This window comes from Lissotriton vulgaris, chromosome 2_1, assembly GCF_964263255.1.
Source record: "Lissotriton vulgaris chromosome 2_1, aLisVul1.2, whole genome shotgun sequence".
NCBI lineage: Eukaryota > Metazoa > Chordata > Amphibia > Caudata > Salamandridae > Lissotriton > Lissotriton vulgaris.
In genome coordinates this window covers 1,187,476,470-1,187,496,317 of record NC_141687.1, presented here as the reverse complement: position 1 = coordinate 1,187,496,317, position 19,848 = coordinate 1,187,476,470, and the positions used below count along the sequence as shown (strand labels likewise).

General features: G+C 43.7%; 22 non-coding genes across 22 annotated transcripts; all 22 read right to left on the bottom strand.

The window, feature by feature from the left end:
* Nucleotides 1–517: 517 nt before the first annotated feature.
* Nucleotides 518–589, bottom strand: TRNAM-CAU (transfer RNA methionine (anticodon CAU)). The gene has a single exon. It is a non-coding gene; the product is annotated as a tRNA-Met (tRNA).
* Nucleotides 590–1,499: 910 nt separating this feature from the next.
* On the bottom strand, nt 1,500–1,571 carry TRNAG-UCC (transfer RNA glycine (anticodon UCC)). The gene has a single exon. It is a non-coding gene; the product is annotated as a tRNA-Gly (tRNA).
* Nucleotides 1,572–2,118: 547 nt separating this feature from the next.
* TRNAM-CAU (transfer RNA methionine (anticodon CAU)) lies at nt 2,119–2,190 on the bottom strand. Its single transcript has one exon. It is a non-coding gene; the product is annotated as a tRNA-Met (tRNA).
* A 904-nt stretch (nt 2,191–3,094) lies between these two features.
* Nucleotides 3,095–3,166, bottom strand: TRNAG-CCC (transfer RNA glycine (anticodon CCC)). The gene has a single exon. It is a non-coding gene; the product is annotated as a tRNA-Gly (tRNA).
* A 546-nt stretch (nt 3,167–3,712) lies between these two features.
* Nucleotides 3,713–3,784, bottom strand: TRNAM-CAU (transfer RNA methionine (anticodon CAU)). The gene has a single exon. It is a non-coding gene; the product is annotated as a tRNA-Met (tRNA).
* A 910-nt stretch (nt 3,785–4,694) lies between these two features.
* Nucleotides 4,695–4,766, bottom strand: TRNAG-UCC (transfer RNA glycine (anticodon UCC)). Its single transcript has one exon. It is a non-coding gene; the product is annotated as a tRNA-Gly (tRNA).
* A 547-nt stretch (nt 4,767–5,313) lies between these two features.
* Nucleotides 5,314–5,385, bottom strand: TRNAM-CAU (transfer RNA methionine (anticodon CAU)). Its single transcript has one exon. It is a non-coding gene; the product is annotated as a tRNA-Met (tRNA).
* Nucleotides 5,386–6,289: 904 nt separating this feature from the next.
* TRNAG-CCC (transfer RNA glycine (anticodon CCC)) lies at nt 6,290–6,361 on the bottom strand. The gene has a single exon. It is a non-coding gene; the product is annotated as a tRNA-Gly (tRNA).
* Nucleotides 6,362–6,907: 546 nt separating this feature from the next.
* Nucleotides 6,908–6,979, bottom strand: TRNAM-CAU (transfer RNA methionine (anticodon CAU)). Its single transcript has one exon. It is a non-coding gene; the product is annotated as a tRNA-Met (tRNA).
* Nucleotides 6,980–7,889: 910 nt separating this feature from the next.
* TRNAG-UCC (transfer RNA glycine (anticodon UCC)) lies at nt 7,890–7,961 on the bottom strand. The gene has a single exon. It is a non-coding gene; the product is annotated as a tRNA-Gly (tRNA).
* A 1,523-nt stretch (nt 7,962–9,484) lies between these two features.
* Nucleotides 9,485–9,556, bottom strand: TRNAG-CCC (transfer RNA glycine (anticodon CCC)). Its single transcript has one exon. It is a non-coding gene; the product is annotated as a tRNA-Gly (tRNA).
* A 546-nt stretch (nt 9,557–10,102) lies between these two features.
* On the bottom strand, nt 10,103–10,174 carry TRNAM-CAU (transfer RNA methionine (anticodon CAU)). The gene has a single exon. It is a non-coding gene; the product is annotated as a tRNA-Met (tRNA).
* A 910-nt stretch (nt 10,175–11,084) lies between these two features.
* Nucleotides 11,085–11,156, bottom strand: TRNAG-UCC (transfer RNA glycine (anticodon UCC)). Its single transcript has one exon. It is a non-coding gene; the product is annotated as a tRNA-Gly (tRNA).
* Nucleotides 11,157–12,679: 1,523 nt separating this feature from the next.
* On the bottom strand, nt 12,680–12,751 carry TRNAG-CCC (transfer RNA glycine (anticodon CCC)). Its single transcript has one exon. It is a non-coding gene; the product is annotated as a tRNA-Gly (tRNA).
* Nucleotides 12,752–13,297: 546 nt separating this feature from the next.
* Nucleotides 13,298–13,369, bottom strand: TRNAM-CAU (transfer RNA methionine (anticodon CAU)). The gene has a single exon. It is a non-coding gene; the product is annotated as a tRNA-Met (tRNA).
* A 910-nt stretch (nt 13,370–14,279) lies between these two features.
* TRNAG-UCC (transfer RNA glycine (anticodon UCC)) lies at nt 14,280–14,351 on the bottom strand. Its single transcript has one exon. It is a non-coding gene; the product is annotated as a tRNA-Gly (tRNA).
* A 547-nt stretch (nt 14,352–14,898) lies between these two features.
* Nucleotides 14,899–14,970, bottom strand: TRNAM-CAU (transfer RNA methionine (anticodon CAU)). Its single transcript has one exon. It is a non-coding gene; the product is annotated as a tRNA-Met (tRNA).
* A 904-nt stretch (nt 14,971–15,874) lies between these two features.
* TRNAG-CCC (transfer RNA glycine (anticodon CCC)) lies at nt 15,875–15,946 on the bottom strand. Its single transcript has one exon. It is a non-coding gene; the product is annotated as a tRNA-Gly (tRNA).
* Nucleotides 15,947–16,492: 546 nt separating this feature from the next.
* On the bottom strand, nt 16,493–16,564 carry TRNAM-CAU (transfer RNA methionine (anticodon CAU)). Its single transcript has one exon. It is a non-coding gene; the product is annotated as a tRNA-Met (tRNA).
* A 910-nt stretch (nt 16,565–17,474) lies between these two features.
* On the bottom strand, nt 17,475–17,546 carry TRNAG-UCC (transfer RNA glycine (anticodon UCC)). The gene has a single exon. It is a non-coding gene; the product is annotated as a tRNA-Gly (tRNA).
* A 1,523-nt stretch (nt 17,547–19,069) lies between these two features.
* On the bottom strand, nt 19,070–19,141 carry TRNAG-CCC (transfer RNA glycine (anticodon CCC)). Its single transcript has one exon. It is a non-coding gene; the product is annotated as a tRNA-Gly (tRNA).
* A 546-nt stretch (nt 19,142–19,687) lies between these two features.
* TRNAM-CAU (transfer RNA methionine (anticodon CAU)) lies at nt 19,688–19,759 on the bottom strand. The gene has a single exon. It is a non-coding gene; the product is annotated as a tRNA-Met (tRNA).
* Between the last annotated feature and the right edge of the window lie 89 nt (nt 19,760–19,848).

The window sequence follows — 19,848 nt, the reverse complement described above, 5'->3', positions numbered from 1 at the left end:
TATTACGTTCCCGAAATCAATGACTATCTTGCAACAGCTTCAATGGTGCATTTGGTTTCGATACCAACATGAGAAGTAGTAGAACGTTTTTTGCAGAGGGTAAGGAACTGGGGATTGAAACCAAGGACAAAGTTGTGCAGAAGAGAAGAAATGAAATGCAACAGTACAAAAAGTAGAAATCAGCATATATAGGCAGCATGGGAAGCAAAGCAGGGAAGAGAAAGAGAGAACATTCCATGAAATGCCCAGGAGATAGATAAGAGCAGAAAAAAAAGGGAAGAATGAAATTCAAAGCATGCCCAGAAAGTTGTGTGAAGCTCCCACCAGTCATTTATGGTTATAGTTGTGTGTCTTTACTTTCAAAGTACAGGGTTGATCCTTTCACGAACACTCTTGTATTACACAGACACAGATAGTTGAGAAGTCTTTTCTCACATAGCTGGCACAAGCTTGCGCTTTTCCTTTCTGGCAGTGTGGAAATGACAGCTTGGTCCTTGGAAGGAAAGTCAAGCAAAATTAGCAGAGGATGGTTTCGATCCATCGACCTCTGGGTTATGGGCCCAGCACGCTTCCGCTGCGCCACTCTGCTCGTTCATGAAGGTGATCTCTTTATGCAGATGAGGAGGCATTCAGCGGAGTGAAGTGGCATTGGTCGGGCTCTCACCTCATTTGCCTAATTATATCGCAAGGCATGCTGGGTGCAGAAAATCTTCATCTTCCCCTCTCACAATCAGTCATAACTGATAGTCCAGACCCTCTTACGCACTAGCCGTTTCAGGCCTTTATCAAGACAGCAGCTCTCCAACACTCTCTGTCTCTCTCTCTCTGTGATCCTAGTGCTAGCATGCTCAGGATTTGGCTTTACCTGGGAGCCAGAGATCTACCCGGTGAGGGCTTGCCCGGTGTAAGGCTTTTGAGCGTTTGGGAGCGTTCGGTACATGAGAGGACGTTGGACTGGAAACTATGCAAATTTGAAGCATCCAACCTTCCTGCTGCAGTCGGGGGCTCTTTCCATGGACATCTGCCTTTTGGATTCCTCTAAACTTGCCCTCTGATGAAACATTTTTTGAGCTGCAGTTACCTCCGACGTCTACAAGGTGGCGCTACATTCAGGTGAGGGCACAAGTATGCACAAAATGTTGGCGACTTTCACCAGATTTATCGATGGATCTTGCATATTGTTTTCAGAGGCTAGATATTGCCTAGGAAATGGTTTTTAACATAGAGATGCTGGAGTTATAATGTGTGGTCGGGCCTCAGCCCTTTCATTGTCTGCCCACTGTAAATATTTTTTACCAGCACATGTGAGTGGTGACTCTGCTTTATGAAACTTATCATATATTAGGACAATGAATATAGCAGAAGGGGCGATTGAGATGCTTGCCTACATATTTGTTTATTTTTTATATAACGGCTGATTAATCTGTTCATTATATTTCCATTTTGTGACATGTTGCATTAAAATATATCCTGCTTGCAGAATATATAAGTATTTGTACTGCGTTGGCCGGGAATCGAACCCGGGTCAACTGCTTGGAAGGCAGCTATGCTCACCACTATACCACCAACGCCCTCTGATCTGTGCGCTCTCGGTTCTTAACATTAGGATCCTGAGTTCAATGACTATCTTGCACCAGCTTCAATGGTGCATTTGGTTTAGATACCAACATGAAAAGCAATAGAAAGTTTTTTGCAGAGGGTAAGGAACTGGGATTGAAACCAAGGACAAAGCTGTGCAGAAGAGAAGAATGGAAAGCTGCATTACAAATAATAGATAAGAATATATAGAGGCAGCATGGGAAGCAAAACAGGGAAGAGAAATACAGAACATTCAATTAAATGCCCAGGAGATAGATAAGAGCAGAACAAAAAGGAAAGAATGAAATTCAAAGCCTGCCCATAAAAGTGTTTGAAGGTCCCACCAGTCATTTATGCTTATTATTGTGTGTCTTTACTTTCAAAGTACAGGGTGGATCATTTGATGATCCCTCTCTTGTATTTCAGCAGACACAGATATTTGACAAGTATTTTCTCACATAGCTGGCACAAGCTTGTGCTTTTCCTTGCTGGCAGCGTGGAAATGACAGCTTGGTCCTTGGAAGGAAAGTCAAGCAAAATTAGCAGAGGATGGTTTCGATCCATCGACCTCTGGGTTATGGGCCCAGCACGCTTCCGCTGCGCCACTCTGCTCTGTTGTGAAAGTGTTCTTTTTATGCAGATAGGGAGCATTAAGCAGAGTAGCGTGGGATTGGTACGGCTCTCACCTCATTTGCCTAAGTATATTGCAAGGCATGCTGGGTACAGAAAAACTTCATCTTCCCCTCTCACAATCAGTCATAACTGAAAGTCAGACACTCTTAGGCACTAGCCGTTTCAGACCTTTATCAAGACAGCATGTCATGAACCCTCTCTCTCTCTCTCTGTGATCCTAGCACTAGCATGCTCAGGATTTGGCTTTACCTGGGAGCCAGAGATCTACCCGGTGAGGGCTTGCCCGGTGTGAGGCTTTTGAGCGTTTGGGAGCGTTCGGGACGTGAGTGGACGTTGGACAGGAAACTCTGCGAATTTGAAGCATCCAACATTCCTGCTGCAGTGAGCGGCTCTTTCCATGGACATCTGCCTCTAGGATTCCTCTCAACTTGCCTTCTGATAAAACATTTTGTGAGCAGCAATTACCTTCGACAGCTACAAGGTGGCGCTACATTCTGGTAAGTGCACAAGTATGCACAAAATGTTAGGGACTTTTGCCAGATTTATCGGTGGATCTTGCATATTTTTTTCAGAGGCTAGATATTGCCTAGAAATGCTTTTTAACATAGAGATGTTGGAGTTATAATGTCTGGTCGGGCCTCAGCCCTTCCATTGTTTGCCCACTGTAACATATTTATTACCAGCACATGTGAGTTGTGACTCTGCTTTATAAAACTTATCATATATTAGGACAATGAATGTATCAGAAGGTGCGATTGAGATGTTTGCCTATGTATTTGTTTATTTTTTTATATATGGCTGATTAATCTGTTCATGAAATTTCCATTTTGAGACATGTTGCATTAAAATATGTCCTGCTTGCAGAATATATAAGCATTTTCACTGCGTTGGCCGGGAATCGAACCCGGGCCAACTGCTTGGGAAGCAGCTATGCTCACCACTATACCACCAACGCCCTCTGATGTGTGTGCTCTCGGTTCTAAATATTACGTTCCCGAAATCAATGACTATCTTGCAACAGCTTCAATGGTGCATTTGGTTTCGATACCAACATGAGAAGTAGTAGAACGTTTTTTGCAGAGGGTAAGGAACTGGGGATTGAAACCAAGGACAAAGTTGTGCAGAAGAGAAGAAATGAAATGCAACAGTACAAAAAGTAGAAATCAGCATATATAGGCAGCATGGGAAGCAAAGCAGGGAAGAGAAAGAGAGAACATTCCATGAAATGCCCAGGAGATAGATAAGAGCAGAAAAAAAAGGGAAGAATGAAATTCAAAGCATGCCCAGAAAGTTGTGTGAAGCTCCCACCAGTCATTTATGGTTATAGTTGTGTGTCTTTACTTTCAAAGTACAGGGTTGATCCTTTCACGAACACTCTTGTATTACACAGACACAGATAGTTGAGAAGTCTTTTCTCACATAGCTGGCACAAGCTTGCGCTTTTCCTTTCTGGCAGTGTGGAAATGACAGCTTGGTCCTTGGAAGGAAAGTCAAGCAAAATTAGCAGAGGATGGTTTCGATCCATCGACCTCTGGGTTATGGGCCCAGCACGCTTCCGCTGCGCCACTCTGCTCGTTCATGAAGGTGATCTCTTTATGCAGATGAGGAGGCATTCAGCGGAGTGAAGTGGCATTGGTCGGGCTCTCACCTCATTTGCCTAATTATATCGCAAGGCATGCTGGGTGCAGAAAATCTTCATCTTCCCCTCTCACAATCAGTCATAACTGATAGTCCAGACCCTCTTACGCACTAGCCGTTTCAGGCCTTTATCAAGACAGCAGCTCTCCAACACTCTCTGTCTCTCTCTCTCTGTGATCCTAGTGCTAGCATGCTCAGGATTTGGCTTTACCTGGGAGCCAGAGATCTACCCGGTGAGGGCTTGCCCGGTGTAAGGCTTTTGAGCGTTTGGGAGCGTTCGGTACATGAGAGGACGTTGGACTGGAAACTATGCAAATTTGAAGCATCCAACCTTCCTGCTGCAGTCGGGGGCTCTTTCCATGGACATCTGCCTTTTGGATTCCTCTAAACTTGCCCTCTGATGAAACATTTTTTGAGCTGCAGTTACCTCCGACGTCTACAAGGTGGCGCTACATTCAGGTGAGGGCACAAGTATGCACAAAATGTTGGCGACTTTCACCAGATTTATCGATGGATCTTGCATATTGTTTTCAGAGGCTAGATATTGCCTAGGAAATGGTTTTTAACATAGAGATGCTGGAGTTATAATGTGTGGTCGGGCCTCAGCCCTTTCATTGTCTGCCCACTGTAAATATTTTTTACCAGCACATGTGAGTGGTGACTCTGCTTTATGAAACTTATCATATATTAGGACAATGAATATAGCAGAAGGGGCGATTGAGATGCTTGCCTACATATTTGTTTATTTTTTATATAACGGCTGATTAATCTGTTCATTATATTTCCATTTTGTGACATGTTGCATTAAAATATATCCTGCTTGCAGAATATATAAGTATTTGTACTGCGTTGGCCGGGAATCGAACCCGGGTCAACTGCTTGGAAGGCAGCTATGCTCACCACTATACCACCAACGCCCTCTGATCTGTGCGCTCTCGGTTCTTAACATTAGGATCCTGAGTTCAATGACTATCTTGCACCAGCTTCAATGGTGCATTTGGTTTAGATACCAACATGAAAAGCAATAGAAAGTTTTTTGCAGAGGGTAAGGAACTGGGATTGAAACCAAGGACAAAGCTGTGCAGAAGAGAAGAATGGAAAGCTGCATTACAAATAATAGATAAGAATATATAGAGGCAGCATGGGAAGCAAAACAGGGAAGAGAAATACAGAACATTCAATTAAATGCCCAGGAGATAGATAAGAGCAGAACAAAAAGGAAAGAATGAAATTCAAAGCCTGCCCATAAAAGTGTTTGAAGGTCCCACCAGTCATTTATGCTTATTATTGTGTGTCTTTACTTTCAAAGTACAGGGTGGATCATTTGATGATCCCTCTCTTGTATTTCAGCAGACACAGATATTTGACAAGTATTTTCTCACATAGCTGGCACAAGCTTGTGCTTTTCCTTGCTGGCAGCGTGGAAATGACAGCTTGGTCCTTGGAAGGAAAGTCAAGCAAAATTAGCAGAGGATGGTTTCGATCCATCGACCTCTGGGTTATGGGCCCAGCACGCTTCCGCTGCGCCACTCTGCTCTGTTGTGAAAGTGTTCTTTTTATGCAGATAGGGAGCATTAAGCAGAGTAGCGTGGGATTGGTACGGCTCTCACCTCATTTGCCTAAGTATATTGCAAGGCATGCTGGGTACAGAAAAACTTCATCTTCCCCTCTCACAATCAGTCATAACTGAAAGTCAGACACTCTTAGGCACTAGCCGTTTCAGACCTTTATCAAGACAGCATGTCATGAACCCTCTCTCTCTCTCTCTGTGATCCTAGCACTAGCATGCTCAGGATTTGGCTTTACCTGGGAGCCAGAGATCTACCCGGTGAGGGCTTGCCCGGTGTGAGGCTTTTGAGCGTTTGGGAGCGTTCGGGACGTGAGTGGACGTTGGACAGGAAACTCTGCGAATTTGAAGCATCCAACATTCCTGCTGCAGTGAGCGGCTCTTTCCATGGACATCTGCCTCTAGGATTCCTCTCAACTTGCCTTCTGATAAAACATTTTGTGAGCAGCAATTACCTTCGACAGCTACAAGGTGGCGCTACATTCTGGTAAGTGCACAAGTATGCACAAAATGTTAGGGACTTTTGCCAGATTTATCGGTGGATCTTGCATATTTTTTTCAGAGGCTAGATATTGCCTAGAAATGCTTTTTAACATAGAGATGTTGGAGTTATAATGTCTGGTCGGGCCTCAGCCCTTCCATTGTTTGCCCACTGTAACATATTTATTACCAGCACATGTGAGTTGTGACTCTGCTTTATAAAACTTATCATATATTAGGACAATGAATGTATCAGAAGGTGCGATTGAGATGTTTGCCTATGTATTTGTTTATTTTTTTATATATGGCTGATTAATCTGTTCATGAAATTTCCATTTTGAGACCTGTTGCATTAAAATATGTCCTGCTTGCAGAATATATAAGCATTTTCACTGCGTTGGCCGGGAATCGAACCCGGGTCAACTGCTTGGGAAGCAGCTATGCTCACCACTATACCACCAACGCCCTCTGATGTGTGTGCTCTCGGTTCTAAATATTACGTTCCCGAAATCAATGACTATCTTGCAACAGCTTCAATGGTGCATTTGGTTTCGATACCAACATGAGAAGTAGTAGAACGTTTTTTGCAGAGGGTAAGGAACTGGGGATTGAAACCAAGGACAAAGTTGTGCAGAAGAGAAGAAATGAAATGCAACAGTACAAAAAGTAGAAATCAGCATATATAGGCAGCATGGGAAGCAAAGCAGGGAAGAGAAAGAGAGAACATTCCATGAAATGCCCAGGAGATAGATAAGAGCAGAAAAAAAAGGGAAGAATGAAATTCAAAGCATGCCCAGAAAGTTGTGTGAAGCTCCCACCAGTCATTTATGGTTATAGTTGTGTGTCTTTACTTTCAAAGTACAGGGTTGATCCTTTCACGAACACTCTTGTATTACACAGACACAGATAGTTGAGAAGTCTTTTCTCACATAGCTGGCACAAGCTTGCGCTTTTCCTTTCTGGCAGTGTGGAAATGACAGCTTCGTCCTTGGAAGGAAAGTCAAGCAAAATTAGCAGAGGATGGTTTCGATCCATCGACCTCTGGGTTATGGGCCCAGCACGCTTCCGCTGCGCCACTCTGCTCGTTCATGAAGGTGATCTCTTTATGCAGATGAGGAGGCATTCAGCGGAGTGAAGTGGCATTGGTCGGGCTCTCACCTCATTTGCCTAATTATATCGCAAGGCATGCTGGGTGCAGAAAATCTTCATCTTCCCCTCTCACAATCAGTCATAACTGATAGTCCAGACCCTCTTACGCACTAGCCGTTTCAGGCCTTTATCAAGACAGCAGCTCTCCAACACTCTCTGTCTCTCTCTCTCTGTGATCCTAGTGCTAGCATGCTCAGGATTTGGCTTTACCTGGGAGCCAGAGATCTACCCGGTGAGGGCTTGCCCGGTGTAAGGCTTTTGAGCTTTTGGGAGCGTTCGGTACATGAGAGGACGTTGGACTGGAAACTATGCAAATTTGAAGCATCCAACCTTCCTGCTGCAGTCGGGGGCTCTTTCCATGGACATCTGCCTTTTGGATTCCTCTAAACTTGCCCTCTGATGAAACATTTTTTGAGCTGCAGTTACCTCCGACGTCTACAAGGTGGCGCTACATTCAGGTGAGGGCACAAGTATGCACAAAATGTTGGCGACTTTCACCAGATTTATCGATGGATCTTGCATATTGTTTTCAGAGGCTAGATATTGCCTAGGAAATGGTTTTTAACATAGAGATGCTGGAGTTATAATGTGTGGTCGGGCCTCAGCCCTTTCATTGTCTGCCCACTGTAAATATTTTTTACCAGCACATGTGAGTGGTGACTCTGCTTTATGAAACTTATCATATATTAGGACAATGAATATAGCAGAAGGGGCGATTGAGATGCTTGCCTACATATTTGTTTATTTTTTATATAACGGCTGATTAATCTGTTCATTATATTTCCATTTTGTGACATGTTGCATTAAAATATATCCTGCTTGCAGAATATATAAGTATTTGTACTGCGTTGGCCGGGAATCGAACCCGGGTCAACTACTTGGAAGGCAGCTATGCTCACCACTATACCACCAACGCCCTCTGATCTGTGCGCTCTCGGTTCTTAACATTAGGATCCTGAGTTCAATGACTATCTTGCACCAGCTTCAATGGTGCATTTGGTTTAGATACCAACATGAAAAGCAATAGAAAGTTTTTTGCAGAGGGTAAGGAACTGGGATTGAAACCAAGGACAAAGCTGTGCAGAAGAGAAGAATGGAAAGCTGCATTACAAATAATAGATAAGAATATATAGAGGCAGCATGGGAAGCAAAACAGGGAAGAGAAATACAGAACATTCAATTAAATGCCCAGGAGATAGATAAGAGCAGAACAAAAAGGAAAGAATGAAATTCAAAGCCTGCCCATAAAAGTGTTTGAAGGTCCCACCAGTCATTTATGCTTATTATTGTGTGTCTTTACTTTCAAAGTACAGGGTGGATCATTTGATGATCCCTCTCTTGTATTTCAGCAGACACAGATATTTGACAAGTATTTTCTCACATAGCTGGCACAAGCTTGTGCTTTTCCTTGCTGGCAGCGTGGAAATGACAGCTTGGTCCTTGGAAGGAAAGTCAAGCAAAATTAGCAGAGGATGGTTTCGATCCATCGACCTCTGGGTTATGGGCCCAGCACGCTTCCGCTGAGCCACTCTGCTCTGATGTGAAAGTGTTCTTTTTATGCAGATAGGGAGCATTAAGCAGAGTAGCGTGGGATTGGTACGGCTCTCACCTCATTTGCCTAAGTATATTGCAAGGCATGCTGGGTACAGAAAAACTTCATCTTCCCCTCTCACAATCAGTCATAACTGAAAGTCAGACACTCTTAGGCACTAGCCGTTTCAGACCTTTATCAAGACAGCATGTCATGAACCCTCTCTCTCTCTCTCTGTGATCCTAGCACTAGCATGCTCAGGATTTGGCTTTACCTGGGAGCCAGAGATCTACCCGGTGAGGGCTTGCCCGGTGTGAGGCTTTTGAGCGTTTGGGAGCGTTCGGGACGTAAGTGGACGTTGGACAGGAAACTCTGCGAATTTGAAGCATCCAACATTCCTGCTGCAGTGAGCGGCTCTTTCCATGGACATCTGCCTCTAGGATTCCTCTCAACTTGCCTTCTGATAAAACATTTTGTGAGCAGCAATTACCTTCGACAGCTACAAGGTGGCGCTACATTCTGGTAAGTGCACAAGTATGCACAAAATGTTAGGGACTTTTGCCAGATTTATCGGTGGATCTTGCATATTTTTTTCAGAGGCTAGATATTGCCTAGAAATGCTTTTTAACATAGAGATGTTGGAGTTATAATGTCTGGTCGGGCCTCAGCCCTTCCATTGTTTGCCCACTGTAACATATTTATTACCAGCACATGTGAGTTGTGACTCTGCTTTATAAAACTTATCATATATTAGGACAATGAATGTATCAGAAGGTGCGATTGAGATGTTTGCCTATGTATTTGTTTATTTTTTTATATATGGCTGATTAATCTGTTCATGAAATTTCCATTTTGAGACATGTTGCATTAAAATATGTCCTGCTTGCAGAATATATAAGCATTTTCACTGCGTTGGCCGGGAATCGAACCCGGGTCAACTGCTTGGGAAGCAGCTATGCTCACCACTATACCACCAACGCCCTCTGATGTGTGTGCTCTCGGTTCTAAATATTACGTTCCCGAAATCAATGACTATCTTGCAACAGCTTCAATGGTGCATTTGGTTTCGATACCAACATGAGAAGTAGTAGAACGTTTTTTGCAGAGGGTAAGGAACTGGGGATTGAAACCAAGGACAAAGTTGTGCAGAAGAGAAGAAATGAAATGCAACAGTACAAAAAGTAGAAATCAGCATATATAGGCAGCATGGGAAGCAAAGCAGGGAAGAGAAAGAGAGAACATTCCATGAAATGCCCAGGAGATAGATAAGAGCAGAAAAAAAAGGGAAGAATGAAATTCAAAGCATGCCCAGAAAGTTGTGTGAAGCTCCCACCAGTCATTTATGGTTATAGTTGTGTGTCTTTACTTTCAAAGTACAGGGTTGATCCTTTCACGAACACTCTTGTATTACACAGACACAGATAGTTGAGAAGTCTTTTCTCACATAGCTGGCACAAGCTTGCGCTTTTCCTTTCTGGCAGTGTGGAAATGACAGCTTGGTCCTTGGAAGGAAAGTCAAGCAAAATTAGCAGAGGATGGTTTCGATCCATCGACCTCTGGGTTATGGGCCCAGCACGCTTCCGCTGCGCCACTCTGCTCGTTCATGAAGGTGATCTCTTTATGCAGATGAGGAGGCATTCAGCGGAGTGAAGTGGCATTGGTCGGGCTCTCACCTCATTTGCCTAATTATATCGCAAGGCATGCTGGGTGCAGAAAATCTTCATCTTCCCCTCTCACAATCAGTCATAACTGATAGTCCAGACCCTCTTACGCACTAGCCGTTTCAGGCCTTTATCAAGACAGCAGCTCTCCAACACTCTCTGTCTCTCTCTCTCTGTGATCCTAGTGCTAGCATGCTCAGGATTTGGCTTTACCTGGGAGCCAGAGATCTACCCGGTGAGGGCTTGCCCGGTGTAAGGCTTTTGAGCGTTTGGGAGCGTTCGGTACATGAGAGGACGTTGGACTGGAAACTATGCAAATTTGAAGCATCCAACCTTCCTGCTGCAGTCGGGGGCTCTTTCCATGGACATCTGCCTTTTGGATTCCTCTAAACTTGCCCTCTGATGAAACATTTTTTGAGCTGCAGTTACCTCCGACGTCTACAAGGTGGCGCTACATTCAGGTGAGGGCACAAGTATGCACAAAATGTTGGCGACTTTCACCAGATTTATCGATGGATCTTGCATATTGTTTTCAGAGGCTAGATATTGCCTAGGAAATGGTTTTTAACATAGAGATGCTGGAGTTATAATGTGTGGTCGGGCCTCAGCCCTTTCATTGTCTGCCCACTGTAAATATTTTTTACCAGCACATGTGAGTGGTGACTCTGCTTTATGAAACTTATCATATATTAGGACAATGAATATAGCAGAAGGGGCGATTGAGATGCTTGCCTACATATTTGTTTATTTTTTATATAACGGCTGATTAATCTGTTCATTATATTTCCATTTTGTGACATGTTGCATTAAAATATATCCTGCTTGCAGAATATATAAGTATTTGTACTGCGTTGGCCGGGAATCGAACCCGGGTCAACTACTTGGAAGGCAGCTATGCTCACCACTATACCACCAACGCCCTCTGATCTGTGCGCTCTCGGTTCTTAACATTAGGATCCTGAGTTCAATGACTATCTTGCACCAGCTTCAATGGTGCATTTGGTTTAGATACCAACATGAAAAGCAATAGAAAGTTTTTTGCAGAGGGTAAGGAACTGGGATTGAAACCAAGGACAAAGCTGTGCAGAAGAGAAGAATGGAAAGCTGCATTACAAATAATAGATAAGAATATATAGAGGCAGCATGGGAAGCAAAACAGGGAAGAGAAATACAGAACATTCAATTAAATGCCCAGGAGATAGATAAGAGCAGAACAAAAAGGAAAGAATGAAATTCAAAGCCTGCCCATAAAAGTGTTTGAAGGTCCCACCAGTCATTTATGCTTATTATTGTGTGTCTTTACTTTCAAAGTACAGGGTGGATCATTTGATGATCCCTCTCTTGTATTTCAGCAGACACAGATATTTGACAAGTATTTTCTCACATAGCTGGCACAAGCTTGTGCTTTTCCTTGCTGGCAGCGTGGAAATGACAGCTTGGTCCTTGGAAGGAAAGTCAAGCAAAATTAGCAGAGGATGGTTTCGATCCATCGACCTCTGGGTTATGGGCCCAGCACGCTTCCGCTGAGCCACTCTGCTCTGATGTGAAAGTGTTCTTTTTATGCAGATAGGGAGCATTAAGCAGAGTAGCGTGGGATTGGTACGGCTCTCACCTCATTTGCCTAAGTATATTGCAAGGCATGCTGGGTACAGAAAAACTTCATCTTCCCCTCTCACAATCAGTCATAACTGAAAGTCAGACACTCTTAGGCACTAGCCGTTTCAGACCTTTATCAAGACAGCATGTCATGAACCCTCTCTCTCTCTCTCTGTGATCCTAGCACTAGCATGCTCAGGATTTGGCTTTACCTGGGAGCCAGAGATCTACCCGGTGAGGGCTTGCCCGGTGTGAGGCTTTTGAGCGTTTGGGAGCGTTCGGGACGTAAGTGGACGTTGGACAGGAAACTCTGCGAATTTGAAGCATCCAACATTCCTGCTGCAGTGAGCGGCTCTTTCCATGGACATCTGCCTCTAGGATTCCTCTCAACTTGCCTTCTGATAAAACATTTTGTGAGCAGCAATTACCTTCGACAGCTACAAGGTGGCGCTACATTCTGGTAAGTGCACAAGTATGCACAAAATGTTAGGGACTTTTGCCAGATTTATCGGTGGATCTTGCATATTTTTTTCAGAGGCTAGATATTGCCTAGAAATGCTTTTTAACATAGAGATGTTGGAGTTATAATGTCTGGTCGGGCCTCAGCCCTTCCATTGTTTGCCCACTGTAACATATTTATTACCAGCACATGTGAGTTGTGACTCTGCTTTATAAAACTTATCATATATTAGGACAATGAATGTATCAGAAGGTGCGATTGAGATGTTTGCCTATGTATTTGTTTATTTTTTTATATATGGCTGATTAATCTGTTCATGAAATTTCCATTTTGAGACATGTTGCATTAAAATATGTCCTGCTTGCAGAATATATAAGCATTTTCACTGCGTTGGCCGGGAATCGAACCCGGGTCAACTGCTTGGGAAGCAGCTATGCTCACCACTATACCACCAACGCCCTCTGATGTGTGTGCTCTCGGTTCTAAATATTACGTTCCCGAAATCAATGACTATCTTGCAACAGCTTCAATGGTGCATTTGGTTTCGATACCAACATGAGAAGTAGTAGAACGTTTTTTGCAGAGGGTAAGGAACTGGGGATTGAAACCAAGGACAAAGTTGTGCAGAAGAGAAGAAATGAAATGCAACAGTACAAAAAGTAGAAATCAGCATATATAGGCAGCATGGGAAGCAAAGCAGGGAAGAGAAAGAGAGAACATTCCATGAAATGCCCAGGAGATAGATAAGAGCAGAAAAAAAAGGGAAGAATGAAATTCAAAGCATGCCCAGAAAGTTGTGTGAAGCTCCCACCAGTCATTTATGGTTATAGTTGTGTGTCTTTACTTTCAAAGTACAGGGTTGATCCTTTCACGAACACTCTTGTATTACACAGACACAGATAGTTGAGAAGTCTTTTCTCACATAGCTGGCACAAGCTTGCGCTTTTCCTTTCTGGCAGTGTGGAAATGACAGCTTGGTCCTTGGAAGGAAAGTCAAGCAAAATTAGCAGAGGATGGTTTCGATCCATCGACCTCTGGGTTATGGGCCCAGCACGCTTCCGCTGCGCCACTCTGCTCGTTCATGAAGGTGATCTCTTTATGCAGATGAGGAGGCATTCAGCGGAGTGAAGTGGCATTGGTCGGGCTCTCACCTCATTTGCCTAATTATATCGCAAGGCATGCTGGGTGCAGAAAATCTTCATCTTCCCCTCTCACAATCAGTCATAACTGATAGTCCAGACCCTCTTACGCACTAGCCGTTTCAGGCCTTTATCAAGACAGCAGCTCTCCAACACTCTCTGTCTCTCTCTCTCTGTGATCCTAGTGCTAGCATGCTCAGGATTTGGCTTTACCTGGGAGCCAGAGATCTACCCGGTGAGGGCTTGCCCGGTGTAAGGCTTTTGAGCGTTTGGGAGCGTTCGGTACATGAGAGGACGTTGGACTGGAAACTATGCAAATTTGAAGCATCCAACCTTCCTGCTGCAGTCGGGGGCTCTTTCCATGGACATCTGCCTTTTGGATTCCTCTAAACTTGCCCTCTGATGAAACATTTTTTGAGCTGCAGTTACCTCCGACGTCTACAAGGTGGCGCTACATTCAGGTGAGGGCACAAGTATGCACAAAATGTTGGCGACTTTCACCAGATTTATCGATGGATCTTGCATATTGTTTTCAGAGGCTAGATATTGCCTAGGAAATGGTTTTTAACATAGAGATGCTGGAGTTATAATGTGTGGTCGGGCCTCAGCCCTTTCATTGTCTGCCCACTGTAAATATTTTTTACCAGCACATGTGAGTGGTGACTCTGCTTTATGAAACTTATCATATATTAGGACAATGAATATAGCAGAAGGGGCGATTGAGATGCTTGCCTACATATTTGTTTATTTTTTATATAACGGCTGATTAATCTGTTCATTATATTTCCATTTTGTGACATGTTGCATTAAAATATATCCTGCTTGCAGAATATATAAGTATTTGTACTGCGTTGGCCGGGAATCGAACCCGGGTCAACTGCTTGGAAGGCAGCTATGCTCACCACTATACCACCAACGCCCTCTGATCTGTGCGCTCTCGGTTCTTAACATTAGGATCCTGAGTTCAATGACTATCTTGCACCAGCTTCAATGGTGCATTTGGTTTAGATACCAACATGAAAAGCAATAGAAAGTTTTTTGCAGAGGGTAAGGAACTGGGATTGAAACCAAGGACAAAGCTGTGCAGAAGAGAAGAATGGAAAGCTGCATTACAAATAATAGATAAGAATATATAGAGGCAGCATGGGAAGCAAAACAGGGAAGAGAAATACAGAACATTCAATTAAATGCCCAGGAGATAGATAAGAGCAGAACAAAAAGGAAAGAATGAAATTCAAAGCCTGCCCATAAAAGTGTTTGAAGGTCCCACCAGTCATTTATGCTTATTATTGTGTGTCTTTACTTTCAAAGTACAGGGTGGATCATTTGATGATCCCTCTCTTGTATTTCAGCAGACACAGATATTTGACAAGTATTTTCTCACATAGCTGGCACAAGCTTGTGCTTTTCCTTGCTGGCAGCGTGGAAATGACAGCTTGGTCCTTGGAAGGAAAGTCAAGCAAAATTAGCAGAGGATGGTTTCGATCCATCGACCTCTGGGTTATGGGCCCAGCACGCTTCCGCTGCGCCACTCTGCTCTGTTGTGAAAGTGTTCTTTTTATGCAGATAGGGAGCATTAAGCAGAGTAGCGTGGGATTGGTACGGCTCTCACCTCATTTGCCTAAGTATATTGCAAGGCATGCTGGGTACAGAAAAACTTCATCTTCCCCTCTCACAATCAGTCATAACTGAAAGTCAGACACTCTTAGGCACTAGCCGTTTCAGACCTTTATCAAGACAGCATGTCATGAACCCTCTCTCTCTCTCTCTGTGATCCTAGCACTAGCATGCTCAGGATTTGGCTTTACCTGGGAGCCAGAGATCTACCCGGTGAGGGCTTGCCCGGTGTGAGGCTTTTGAGCGTTTGGGAGCGTTCGGGACGTGAGTGGACGTTGGACAGGAAACTCTGCGAATTTGAAGCATCCAACATTCCTGCTGCAGTGAGCGGCTCTTTCCATGGACATCTGCCTCTAGGATTCCTCTCAACTTGCCTTCTGATAAAACATTTTGTGAGCAGCAATTACCTTCGACAGCTACAAGGTGGCGCTACATTCTGGTAAGTGCACAAGTATGCACAAAATGTTAGGGACTTTTGCCAGATTTATCGGTGGATCTTGCATATTTTTTTCAGAGGCTAGATATTGCCTAGAAATGCTTTTTAACATAGAGATGTTGGAGTTATAATGTCTGGTCGGGCCTCAGCCCTTCCATTGTTTGCCCACTGTAACATATTTATTACCAGCACATGTGAGTTGTGACTCTGCTTTATAAAACTTATCATATATTAGGACAATGAATGTATCAGAAGGTGCGATTGAGATGTTTGCCTATGTATTTGTTTATTTTTTTATATATGGCTGATTAATCTGTTCATGAAATTTCCATTTTGAGACCTGTTGCATTAAAATATGTCCTGCTTGCAGAATATATAAGCATTTTCACTGCGTTGGCCGGGAATCGAACCCGGGTCAACTGCTTGGGAAGCAGCTATGCTCACCACTATACCACCAACGCCCTCTGATGTGTGTGCTCTCGGTTCTAAATATTACGTTCCCGAAATCAATGACTATCTTGCAACAGCTTCAATGGTGCATTTGGTTTCGATACCAACATGAGAAGTAGTAGAACGTTTTTTGCAGAGGGTAAGGAACTGGGGATTGAAACCAAGGACAAAGTTGTGCAGAAGAGAAGAAATGAAATGCAACAGTACAAAAAGTAGAAATCAGCATATATAGGCAGCATGGGAAGCAAAGCAGGGAAGAGAAAGAGAGAACATTCCATGAAATGCCCAGGAGATAGATAAGAGCAGAAAAAAAAGGGAAGAATGAAATTCAAAGCATGCCCAGAAAGTTGTGTGAAGCTCCCACCAGTCATTTATGGTTATAGTTGTGTGTCTTTACTTTCAAAGTACAGGGTTGATCCTTTCACGAACACTCTTGTATTACACAGACACAGATAGTTGAGAAGTCTTTTCTCACATAGCTGGCACAAGCTTGCGCTTTTCCTTTCTGGCAGTGTGGAAATGACAGCTTCGTCCTTGGAAGGAAAGTCAAGCAAAATTAGCAGAGGATGGTTTCGATCCATCGACCTCTGGGTTATGGGCCCAGCACGCTTCCGCTGCGCCACTCTGCTCGTTCATGAAGGTGATCTCTTTATGCAGATGAGGAGGCATTCAGCGGAGTGAAGTGGCATTGGTCGGGCTCTCACCTCATTTGCCTAATTATATCGCAAGGCATGCTGGGTGCAGAAAATCTTCATCTTCCCCTCTCACAATCAGTCATAACTGATAGTCCAGACCCTCTTACGCACTAGCCGTTTCAGGCCTTTATCAAGACAGCAGCTCTCCAACACTCTCTGTCTCTCTCTCTCTGTGATCCTAGTGCTAGCATGCTCAGGATTTGGCTTTACCTGGGAGCCAGAGATCTACCCGGTGAGGGCTTGCCCGGTGTAAGGCTTTTGAGCTTTTGGGAGCGTTCGGTACATGAGAGGACGTTGGACTGGAAACTATGCAAATTTGAAGCATCCAACCTTCCTGCTGCAGTCGGGGGCTCTTTCCATGGACATCTGCCTTTTGGATTCCTCTAAACTTGCCCTCTGATGAAACATTTTTTGAGCTGCAGTTACCTCCGACGTCTACAAGGTGGCGCTACATTCAGGTGAGGGCACAAGTATGCACAAAATGTTGGCGACTTTCACCAGATTTATCGATGGATCTTGCATATTGTTTTCAGAGGCTAGATATTGCCTAGGAAATGGTTTTTAACATAGAGATGCTGGAGTTATAATGTGTGGTCGGGCCTCAGCCCTTTCATTGTCTGCCCACTGTAAATATTTTTTACCAGCACATGTGAGTGGTGACTCTGCTTTATGAAACTTATCATATATTAGGACAATGAATATAGCAGAAGGGGCGATTGAGATGCTTGCCTACATATTTGTTTATTTTTTATATAACGGCTGATTAATCTGTTCATTATATTTCCATTTTGTGACATGTTGCATTAAAATATATCCTGCTTGCAGAATATATAAGTATTTGTACTGCGTTGGCCGGGAATCGAACCCGGGTCAACTACTTGGAAGGCAGCTATGCTCACCACTATACCACCAACGCCCTCTGATCTGTGCGCTCTCGGTTCTTAACATTAGGATCCTGAGTTCAATGACTATCTTGCACCAGCTTCAATGGTGCATTTGGTTTAGATACCAACATGAAAAGCAATAGAAAGTTTTTTGCAGAGGGTAAGGAACTGGGATTGAAACCAAGGACAAAGCTGTGCAGAAGAGAAGAATGGAAAGCTGCATTACAAATAATAGATAAGAATATATAGAGGCAGCATGGGAAGCAAAACAGGGAAGAGAAATACAGAACATTCAATTAAATGCCCAGGAGATAGATAAGAGCAGAACAAAAAGGAAAGAATGAAATTCAAAGCCTGCCCATAAAAGTGTTTGAAGGTCCCACCAGTCATTTATGCTTATTATTGTGTGTCTTTACTTTCAAAGTACAGGGTGGATCATTTGATGATCCCTCTCTTGTATTTCAGCAGACACAGATATTTGACAAGTATTTTCTCACATAGCTGGCACAAGCTTGTGCTTTTCCTTGCTGGCAGCGTGGAAATGACAGCTTGGTCCTTGGAAGGAAAGTCAAGCAAAATTAGCAGAGGATGGTTTCGATCCATCGACCTCTGGGTTATGGGCCCAGCACGCTTCCGCTGAGCCACTCTGCTCTGATGTGAAAGTGTTCTTTTTATGCAGATAGGGAGCATTAAGCAGAGTAGCGTGGGATTGGTACGGCTCTCACCTCATTTGCCTAAGTATATTGCAAGGCATGCTGGGTACAGAAAAACTTCATCTTCCCCTCTCACAATCAGTCATAACTGAAAGTCAGACACTCTTAGGCACTAGCCGTTTCAGACCTTTATCAAGACAGCATGTCATGAACCCTCTCTCTCTCTCTCTGTGATCCTAGCACTAGCATGCTCAGGATTTGGCTTTACCTGGGAGCCAGAGATCTACCCGGTGAGGGCTTGCCCGGTGTGAGGCTTTTGAGCGTTTGGGAGCGTTCGGGACGTAAGTGGACGTTGGACAGGAAACTCTGCGAATTTGAAGCATCCAACATTCCTGCTGCAGTGAGCGGCTCTTTCCATGGACATCTGCCTCTAGGATTCCTCTCAACTTGCCTTCTGATAAAACATTTTGTGAGCAGCAATTACCTTCGACAGCTACAAGGTGGCGCTACATTCTGGTAAGTGCACAAGTATGCACAAAATGTTAGGGACTTTTGCCAGATTTATCGGTGGATCTTGCATATTTTTTTCAGAGGCTAGATATTGCCTAGAAATGCTTTTTAACATAGAGATGTTGGAGTTATAATGTCTGGTCGGGCCTCAGCCCTTCCATTGTTTGCCCACTGTAACATATTTATTACCAGCACATGTGAGTTGTGACTCTGCTTTATAAAACTTATCATATATTAGGACAATGAATGTATCAGAAGGTGCGATTGAGATGTTTGCCTATGTATTTGTTTATTTTTTTATATATGGCTGATTAATCTGTTCATGAAATTTCCATTTTGAGACATGTTGCATTAAAATATGTCCTGCTTGCAGAATATATAAGCATTTTCACTGCGTTGGCCGGGAATCGAACCCGGGTCAACTGCTTGGGAAGCAGCTATGCTCACCACTATACCACCAACGCCCTCTGATGTGTGTGCTCTCGGTTCTAAATATTACGTTCCCGAAATCAATGACTATCTTGCAACAGCTTCAATGGTGCATTTGGTTTCGATACCAACATGAGAAGTAGTAGAACGTTTTTTGCAGAGGGTAAGGAACTGGGGATTGAAACCAAGGACAAAGTTGTGCAGAAGAGAAGAAATGAAATGCAACAGTACAAAAAGTAGAAATCAGCATATATAGGCAGCATGGGAAGCAAAGCAGGGAAGAGAAAGAGAGAACATTCCATGAAATGCCCAGGAGATAGATAAGAGCAGAAAAAAAAGGGAAGAATGAAATTCAAAGCATGCCCAGAAAGTTGTGTGAAGCTCCCACCAGTCATTTATGGTTATAGTTGTGTGTCTTTACTTTCAAAGTACAGGGTTGATCCTTTCACGAACACTCTTGTATTACACAGACACAGATAGTTGAGAAGTCTTTTCTCACATAGCTGGCACAAGCTTGCGCTTTTCCTTTCTGGCAGTGTGGAAATGACAGCTTGGTCCTTGGAAGGAAAGTCAAGCAAAATTAGCAGAGGATGGTTTCGATCCATCGACCTCTGGGTTATGGGCCCAGCACGCTTCCGCTGCGCCACTCTGCTCGTTCATGAAGGTGATCTCTTTATGCAGATGAGGAGGCATTCAGCGGAGTGAAGTGGCATTGGTCGGGCTCTCACCTCATTTGCCTAAT